At 40.3% G+C, this 9,733-nt stretch overlaps 1 pseudogene; it reads left to right on the top strand.

The window, feature by feature from the left end:
* The first annotated feature begins 542 nt into the window (after window positions 1-542).
* Window positions 543-823, top strand: LOC124081175 (small ubiquitin-related modifier 2-like; annotated as a pseudogene).
* The last annotated feature ends 8,910 nt before the right edge of the window (window positions 824-9,733 follow it).

Below are 9,733 nucleotides of genomic sequence, written 5' to 3'. Positions count from 1 at the left end.
ATCAGCAGGCCACAAGTAAACACCATAAAAAGTACTCTGCATTGCATTATTGTTCTAAGCCTTTTCAGGGGACTTTGTCTTTATGAGAACAGTATTTGTGTATCAATACAAAAATACAAATTTCTGTAGTTTATTTTTCATGAAAAAGAAAAGTCATAAACTGAGAGAGCAGGTTACATGGGTTCATATTTGCTTTGAAGATAATCATTAATACATCGAAACAGGTCTCCTTTTCCTAGTGAGGACAGTGTTTCCATAACCTAGTCCAAGTTTGCCTGTCTGTTTGTGGGAAAAAGAAATATATTTGAAGGCCACAAGTATTAATCATCAACTTCGGTGATGATGCAGTGTCAATCAACCAAATGTATAGTCAGAACAAGAACACAGTCCCAGCATGCACGGTGGGGCGAGGGAGCTCATAACGATGCCCTCCTCCTTGTCCACCACTTCTGCTCCCTTCCATAGCTCCTGGAGGTGCTCCTTAGGTGCAGACATGGTACCTAATTTGTGAAGAGGCAGCTGAGGAGACTCTGGCAGTCACCATGGCGGTTGAAAAGCCCAAGGAAGGAGTCAAGACTGAGAACAACCATCATACTAACTTAGAGGTGGCAGGGCAGGATGGTTTTGTGGTGCAGTTTAAGACTAAGAGACTCTTAATAACCTAATGAAAGCCTATTGTGAATGGCAGGGTGTGTCAATGAGGCAGATCAGATTCCAATTTGATGGGCAGCCAATTAAAGTAGCACACACACCTGCACAGCTGGAAAGGGAGGATGAAGATGCAATTGATGTGTTCCAGCAGCAGGCAGGAGGTGTCTACTAAAAAGGGAACCTGCTACTTTACTCCAGAGCTCTGTTCTTACAGACCAAGAACACATTCTCAATTGCAAAACTGCAAATTAGTTCCAGCTCATCCTGACTACTACAGTACAGTCGTCTCTATTCTTTCATTTTCTGCTTCTCCATTCCTTTATTGTACATAATGTAACTAGTGTATGTGCACAAGCAAATTGCATTTTTAAGAAACTAAATGGCCAATGAAATGTTTTGATTGGCATCCAATGGAGATGGATGGGGAAATACTGGTTCTGTGAAAATATCCTCTTTCTCTGTTAATGGCGTGCTCATTCAACTCTTATCTTTATACTCCAATAAGTTATTTTGCTCTCACTGTTTTAACAAAAAGCAAATAAACAAAAGTCCCAGAGAACATAAAAACATGTGCATACCTTGTTCAATTGGAGAATTTTAATGTTTTTCATTTATCATTATAAAACCAAAGACAATTCTTAACTTTTTGGTACATAGCTGTTACATGTAAGGCAATCTGTCTTTAAGAAGGAGTAAATTACTCTTTAAAAAAAATTACCGGAACCGCCACCCGTGCCCGCAGGGTGAGCAGACCAGTGATCAACCTGCAGATCAGGCCCAGGGGTCCGCAGGCGTGGTAGGAGGGGCAGGGCAGATCCGCCGCCAGCGCCTTCAAGGTAGGCAGACCTACAACAGACCGGCGGATCAGGCCCAGGAGCCTGCCGGCGGGGTACAAACACCACCCTAATTGGAGTAGGGACAGAGCAGAGTCGCCTCCCTTGCCAGGAACAGACCCAGCATCCTGCAGGCGGGGTAGTCACGACACCCCAATTGGAGTAGGGGCAAAGCAGAGCCTCCACTCGTGCCCGAAAGGTGGGCAGATCTGCGACCGACCAGCAGGACAGGCCCAGTGGCCTGCTGGTACGACAGACACGACACCCCAATTGGAGTAGGGGCAGAACAGAGCCGCCACCAGCTCCCAGAACAGGCCCAGTGACCTGCCGGCGTGGTAGCCACGACACCCCAATTGGAATAAGGAGAGAGCAGAGCCGCCGCCCGCACCTGCAGGAAAGATACGCAAGCAGTATGAAAAGACAAGGAAAGAAAGGACCACAAGCAATGCAGGTCAACGCAACTTTAGAAGAGGTAACAGCTGCAGCAGATGGAATGTCAGATAAAGAATTCAGGATATACATGCTTCAGATGATCTGGAGTATCAAGGAAGACATTAAACAGCAAAATCAGACAATGAAAGATCACTTCGACAACGAATTACGCAAACAAATCCAGGAAGCAAAGGATCAACTATACAGGGAGATAGAGGTTATAAAAAACAAGCAATCAGAAATCCTAGAAATGCAGGAAGCAATAAACCAACTTAAAAACTCAATGGAGAATACTACCAACAGAGTAGAACACTTAGAAGATAGAACATCAGACAATGAAGACAAAGTATTTCAACTGGAAAAGAACATAGACAGCTCAGCAAGACTGTTAAGAAACCATGAGCAGAACATCCAAGAAATATGGGATAACATTAAGAGACCAAACTTAAGAGTCATTGGGATACAGGAAGGTACAGAGCTCCAAACCAAAGGAATGAGCAGTCTATTCCATGAAATAATACAAGAAAACTTCCCAGACTTGAAGAATGAGACAGAATCCCAAATCCTAGAAGCCTACAGGACGCCGAATGTGCAAAATCATAAGAGATCCACACCTAGACACATTATAATGAAGATGCCCAACATACAGAATAAGGAGAGAATTTTAAAAGCTACAAGAGAAAGGAAGCAGATTACATTTAGGGGCAAGCCAATCAGGATAACAGCTGATCTTTCAACACAGACTCTGAAAGCTAGAAGATCCTGGAATAACATATTTCAAACACTGAAAGATAATGGGTTCCAACCAAGAATTGTGTATCCAGCGAAATTAAGCTTCAGGATGGAGAATGAAATTAAAACCTTCCACGATAAACAAAAGTTTAAAGAATTCGCAGCTAGAAAACCATCTCTTCAAAACATCCTAGCCAAAGTATTACAGGAAGAGGAAATGGAAAATAACAATGAAAACCAACAGTGGGAGGTAGGACAGTAAAGGGGGGGGGAAACAATCAAAGAGGAAAACAAACAATGTTTAGTAACAGAAATAAACAAATATGGCTGGAAGAACAACCCATATCTCAATAATAACCCTAAATGTTAATGGCTTAAACTCACCAATTAAGAGACACAGGCTAGTAGAATGGATCACAAAACAAGACCCAACAATATGCTGCCTACAGGAGACGCATTTGATAGGAAAAGACATACATAGGCTGAAGGTGAAAGGTTGGGAAAAATCATATCACTCATATGGACTTCGGAAACAAGCAGGCGTGTCCATACTCATATCAAATAAAATAGATTTCAAGCCAAAGTTAATCAAAAGAGATAAAGAGGGACACTACATACTGCTTAAGGGAACCATACACCAACAAGACATAACAATCATAAATATTTATGCCCCAAACAATGGTGCAGCTATGTTCGTCAAACAAACTCTTCTCAAGTTCAAGAGTCTAATAGACCACCACACCATAATCATGGGAGACTTCAACACACCTCTCTCGCCACTGGACAGATCTTCCAAACAAAAGTTGAATAAGGAAACTATAGAACTCAATAACACTATTAATAACCTAGACCTAATTGACATATATAGAGTATACCACCCAACATCAAGCAGTTACACTTTTTTCTCAGCAGCACATGGATCCTTCTCAAAAATAGATCATATATTATGTCACAGGGCAACTCTTAGACAATATAAAGGAGTAGAGATATTACCATGCATCTTATCTGATCATAATGGAATGAAACTGAAAATCAACGATAAAAGAAGGAAGGAAAAAGCATACATCAATTGGAGAATGAACAATAGGTTACTGAATGATCAATGGGTTATAGAAGACATCAAGGAGGAAATTAAAAAATTCTTACAGATAAATGAAAACACAGACACAACATATCGGAATCTATGGGACACATTGAAAGCAGTTCTAAGAGGAAAATTCATTGCTTGGAGTTCATTCCTTAAAAAAAGAAAAAACCAACAAATAAATGATCTCATACTTCATCTCAAAATCCTTGAAAAAGAAGAGCAAAACAACAGCAAAAGAAGTAGAAGGCAAGAAATAATTAAAATCAGAGCTGAAATTAATGAAATCGAAACAAAAGAAACAATTGAAAAAATTGACAAAACTAAAAGTTGGTTCTTTGAAAAAATAAACAAAATCGACAGACCCTTAGCGATGCTAGTGAAGAGAAGAAGAGAGAGAACTCAAATTACTAGCATACGGGATGAAAAAGGCAATATCACAACAGACACTTCAGAAATACAGAAGATAATCAAAAACTATTTTGAATCCTTATACTCCAATAAATTAGAAGATAGTGAAGGCATAGATAAATTTCTTAAGTCATATGATCTGCCCAGATTGAGTCAGGAGGATATAGAAAACCTAAACAGACCAATATCAATTGAGGAGATAGAAGAAACCATCAAAAGACTACCAACTAAGAAAAGCCCAGGTCCCGATGGGTATACAGCAGAATTTTACAAAACCTTTAAAGAAGAACTAATACCAATACTTTTCAAGCTACTTCAGGAAATAGAAAAGGAGGGAGAACTTCCAAATTCATTCTATGAGGCCAACATCACCCTGATACCTAAACCAGACAAAGACACTTCAAAGAAAGAAAACTACAGACCAATATCTCTAATGAACCTAGATGCAAAAATCCTCAATAAAATTCTGGCGAATCGGATACAAAAACATATAAAAAAAATTGTACACCATGATCAAGTAGGATTCATCCCTGGGATGCAAGGCTGGTTCAATATACGGAAATCAATAAATGTTATTCACCACATCAATAGACTTAAAAATAAGAACCATATGATCATCTCGATAGATGCGGAAAAAGCATTTGACAAAGTACAGCATCCCTTTATGTTCAAAACTCTAGAAAAACTAGGGATAACAGGAACATACCTCAATACTGTAAAAGCAATCTATGCTAAGCCTCAGGCTAGCATTATTCTGAATGGAGAAAAACTGAAGGCATTCCCTCTAAAATCTGGAACAAGACAGGGATGCCCTCTCTCTCCACTTCTCTTCAACATAGTTCTCGAAACACTGGCCAGAGCAATTAGACAGACGAAAGAAATTAAAGGCATAAAAATAGGAAAAGAAGAAATTAAATTATCACTATTTGCAGATGATATGATTCTATATCTAGCAGACCCAAAAGGCTCTACAAAGAAACTATTAGAGCTAATAAATGAATTCAGCAAAGTGGCAGGATTTAAAATCAACACGCATAAATCAAAGGCATTCCTGTATATCAGCGACAAATCCTCTGAAATGGAAATGAGGACAACCACTCCATTCAAAATATCTTCAAAAAAAATAAAATACTTGGGAATCAACCTAACAAAAGAGGTGAAAGACTTATACAATGAAAACTACAGAACCCTAAAGAGAGAAATAGAAGAAGATCTTAGAAGATGGAAAAATATACCCTGTTCATGGATAGGCAGAACTAACATCATCAAAATGGCGATATTACCAAAAGTTCTCTATAGGTTTAATGCAATGCCAATCAAAATCCCAATGGCATTTCTTGTAGAAATAGAGAAAGCAATCATGAAATTCATATGGAAAAATAAAAGACCCAGAATAGCAAAAACAATGCTAAGCAAGAAGTGTGAATCAGGCGGTATAGCGATACCAGACTTCAAACTATACTACAGAGCAATAGTAACAAAAACAGCATGGTACTGGTACCAAAACAGGCGTGTGGACCAATGGTACAGAATAGAGGACACAGAAACCAATCCACAAAACTACAACTATCTTATATTTGATAAAGGGGCTAAAAGCATGCAATGGAGGAAGGATAGCATCTTCAACAAATGGTGCTGGGAAAACTGGAAATCCATATGCAACAAAATGAAACTGAATCCCTTTCTCTCGCCATGCACAAAAGTGAATTCAAAATGGATCAAGGAACTTGATATCAAATCAGAGACGCGCCGTCTGATAGAAGAAAAAGTTGGCTACGATCTACAGTCGGTGGGGTCGGGCTCCAAATTCCTCAATAGGACACCCATAGCACAAAAGTTAATAACTAGAATCAACAAATGGGACTTACTCAAACTAAGAAGTTTTTTCTCAGCAAAAGAAACAATAAGAGAGGTAAATAGGGAGCCTACATCCTGGGAACAAATCTTTACTCCTCACACTTCAGATAGAGCCCTAATATCCAGAGTATACAAAGAACTCAAAAAATTAGACAATAAGAGAACAAACAACCCAATCAACAAATGGGCCAAGGACCTGAACAGACACTTCACAGAGGAGGACATACAGTCAATCAACAAGTACATGAAAAAATGCTCAACATCTCTAGCTGTCAGAGAAATGCAAATCAAAACCACCCTAAGATACCATCTCACTCCAGTAAGATTGGCAGCCATTAGGAAGTCAAACAACAACAAGTGCTGGCGAGGATGTGGGGAAAAGGGTACACTTGTACATTGCTGGTGGGACTGCAGATTGGTGCAGCCAATTTGGAAAGCAGTATGGAGATTTCTTGGAAAGCTGGGAATGGAGCCACCATTTGACCCAGCTATTCCCCTTCTTGGTCTATTCCCTAAAGACCTAAAAAGAGCATGCTACAGGGACACTGCTACATCGATGTTCATAGCAGCACAGTTCACAATAGCAAGACTGTGGAACCAACCTAGATGCCCTTCAATAGACGAATGGATAAAAAAAATGTGGCATTTATACACAATGGAGTATTACTCTGCATTAAAAATTGACAAAATCATAGAATTTACAGGGAAATGGATGGCATTAGAGCAGATTATGCTAAGTGAAGCTAGCCAATCCCTAAAAAACAAATGCCAAATGTCTTCTTTGATATAAGGAAAGTAACTAAGAACAGAGTAGGGACGAAGAACAGGAGAAGAAGATTAACATTTAACAGGGATGAGAGGTGGGAGGGAAAGGGAGAGAGAAGGTAAATTGCACGGTAATGGAAGGAGACCCTCAGGGTTATACAGTGGAGGGGGTAGAGAGAGAGGAGGGGAGGGGAGGGGAGAGGTGGGGAGGGGGGAGGGTGGATGATGGGAAAGGCAGCGGAGCACAACAGACACTAGTATGGCAATTTGTAAATCAATGGATGTGTAACTGATGTGAATCTGCAATCTGTGTATGGGGTGAAGGTGGGAGTTCATAACCCACTAGAATCAAAGTGTGGAATATGATATGTCAAGAAATTTGTAATGTTTTGAACAACCCACAATAAAAAATTAAAAAAAAAAAAAAAAAAAAAAAAAAAATTACCATCCAGACAGTGGCACAAGTCTGTATGTAATCCCAGCGGCAATGGAGGATGAGACAGGAGGATAGCTAGTTCAAAGCCAGCTTCAGCAATGGCGAGATGGCGAGATGCTAAGCAACCCTGTCTCTAAATAAAATACAAAACAGGGCTGGGGCTGTGACTCAGTGGTGGAGCGCCCCTGAGTTCACTCCCTGGTACCCACATCCCTTCCCCCCTAAAAAATTTCTAGTTTTCCCTTCAAGTCAAGCATCTTGTTTAAATAAACCTCTTGTTGCAAGCACACACACACACACACACACACACACACACACTGTGCCAGCCCGGAATCTTGAAGGAGTCGCTGACTGCTATACCAAACAGCATGGAGGGCGCAGGACCTGGCTAAGTGCACTTCTCTGCCTCAGCTCCTGGTCCAGGTTCCGGGCTCCTTGAGGGAGCCTGCTCCTCGCCCACCTCCCCACCGAGAACAGTGACAGTTGCCTGGCAGGACGTTACCACTAGACACAAAACTGCCATGCTTTTTTTGAACACACATTTAAGAAGAAGAGAAAAAACAGCAAAACCCGACTGGGAAAAAAGACTTGCAAAACATGTTTTAGATAAAACCAATTTTTATGAAAAAGAAAAGGGTGGAGGCTAGAAACTTGGGTGGAGGAGAAGCCAAGGGAAAGCAGCCTCAGCTGGGTAAATGAAAAGTTAACATCAAAACGCTGGGACTATGCGCTGGCAAGCTCAGGCCCTGCCAGGTGCCCAGGGCAGCACCCTGCTGCCTTCTTCCACGGTGCGACCCCCATCCTGTCCCATCATTTACTAATCACTAAGCAAGTCTATGTCCACTGCTCTGGGAAAGCATATCCTTTGATAGCTATTGGCAACCAACTGAATTGTTACAGTTGGGCTAAAGTCCTTCCTTCTATGGAACTACCTGGTGTACTATATAGGTATCTGCTCCATTTTTGGAGTTTTCATATGTCCAAGTTGGGATGTCCATTTCTCTTACTGCTCATGTCAGTTACAGTTATAGCTAATAAGAATTTCTAATTTTATTTTGTTCCCCCCACCGACACCCTGCATCTGGGCTGAGAATCAAACCCAAGGATAAGCAGGCAGTGTGGCATTCTGTTCTTGAGCTCCCCACCCCCAAGCCCAGAAGTTCTAATTTTCTAAACCTGCAGTGCTGAGATCAAGTTGGAGAGCAGCAGTTAATGAAAACTGCTATCTGGGAGGCTTTATTTGCCTAGAAGTCCATTATTTTTAAACCTCAGGCAGTTTATTATATTATAAAACGTCATTTATTTATTCCATTAGAATATGCTAACTGGGAAAAAAGAGTATATAACAGAATATAATCCCTTATCATATAAACAAATATTGAGAGATAATTTAAGAACCATACAGAATTTGATGTGCATGAGTGTCTCTTCTGTGAAGTTGCTTATCTTTGAGAATTACAACTTGTTCAATTGAAGAACAAGTATGTAATATAACAGCAACTAATATTGACTGCAGTCACTGTGTACATACTGCCACAAGCTTAATTCATTTCCAGGGGGTCTCTCCACTAAGGTCTGCGAGAGCCTAGAATCTTGGCAGGCTGGAAACATGGAATTTTGTCATTCATGCAACTTTAGAATGCTGGACACACTTCCCATTGCATAAGAAGCCACAGCAAAAGTAAAGATGTTTACTTTTGTTATGTGTTTTTGTTTTATTCTTGTGACCCATTAAGCACAACAAAACTACAAAATTGCTCTCCCAAGATGTGCGCATCCAGGAAGCTGAAGATAGAATCAATCAACATTTTTTCTACTGATTTTTCATGGAAGATAAACGTCCTACCACTTTCACCTCCAAGCCTAAGCAGTCAGACTTTTCTCACCCTAGCAAAAAAACAGGCTAGTCAATCTTCCTTCCTCCACCTCATTCTTTGACTGGAGCTCCTTCTGTTGTTCCATCTTGATTTTAGCAATCAAAGTCATTGGCCATTTTTGATTTCAAATGCTTCAATAAGGAAATTTTAACATGTTTCACTCAGGCAACCATCTAAAGATAAATTAAAATTATAGAATTTCACAAAAAAAAGATAATAATACAGCTTCACAAAAAAATGGTAATAATAGAGCTTAATATTCCTCATCTTAAAGGATGGTGCCTGAAGCATTTCAGATTTGGGGTTTGTTTAGACTTCTTATAGAAAATGGGAGCTTGGGGCTGGGACCCAAGTCTAAACACCAAGTGCATGTGTTTCATATTCACCTTATATGCATGGCCTAAGCATGGCTTTATAAAATATTTTAAGGAGTCGTCGTTTTGGCTGCAACCCATCACAGGAGGCCCGGTGTGAAATTTTCCACTTGTGGCATCAGGTCAGTGCTCAAGCACTCCCCCCTGCTGACCAGAAAATGCCGAGTAAGTAACTTCTTCCAGTCCTCACTTCATCCAGAAAGGACATTGAGACTGTCAGCTCAGGCATTCACCTTACAGATTATTGAGGCAAACTACCTCATTTGAAAGACCAAGAAATC

This window comes from Marmota monax, unplaced genomic scaffold (genome assembly GCF_021218885.2).
Source record: "Marmota monax isolate L192 unplaced genomic scaffold, Marmota_monax_Labrador192_F-V1.1 WCK01_AAM20220418_F8-fsc00114, whole genome shotgun sequence".
Classification (NCBI taxonomy): Eukaryota; Metazoa; Chordata; class Mammalia; order Rodentia; family Sciuridae; genus Marmota; species Marmota monax.
This window is presented reverse-complemented; position numbering and strand designations above follow the sequence as displayed.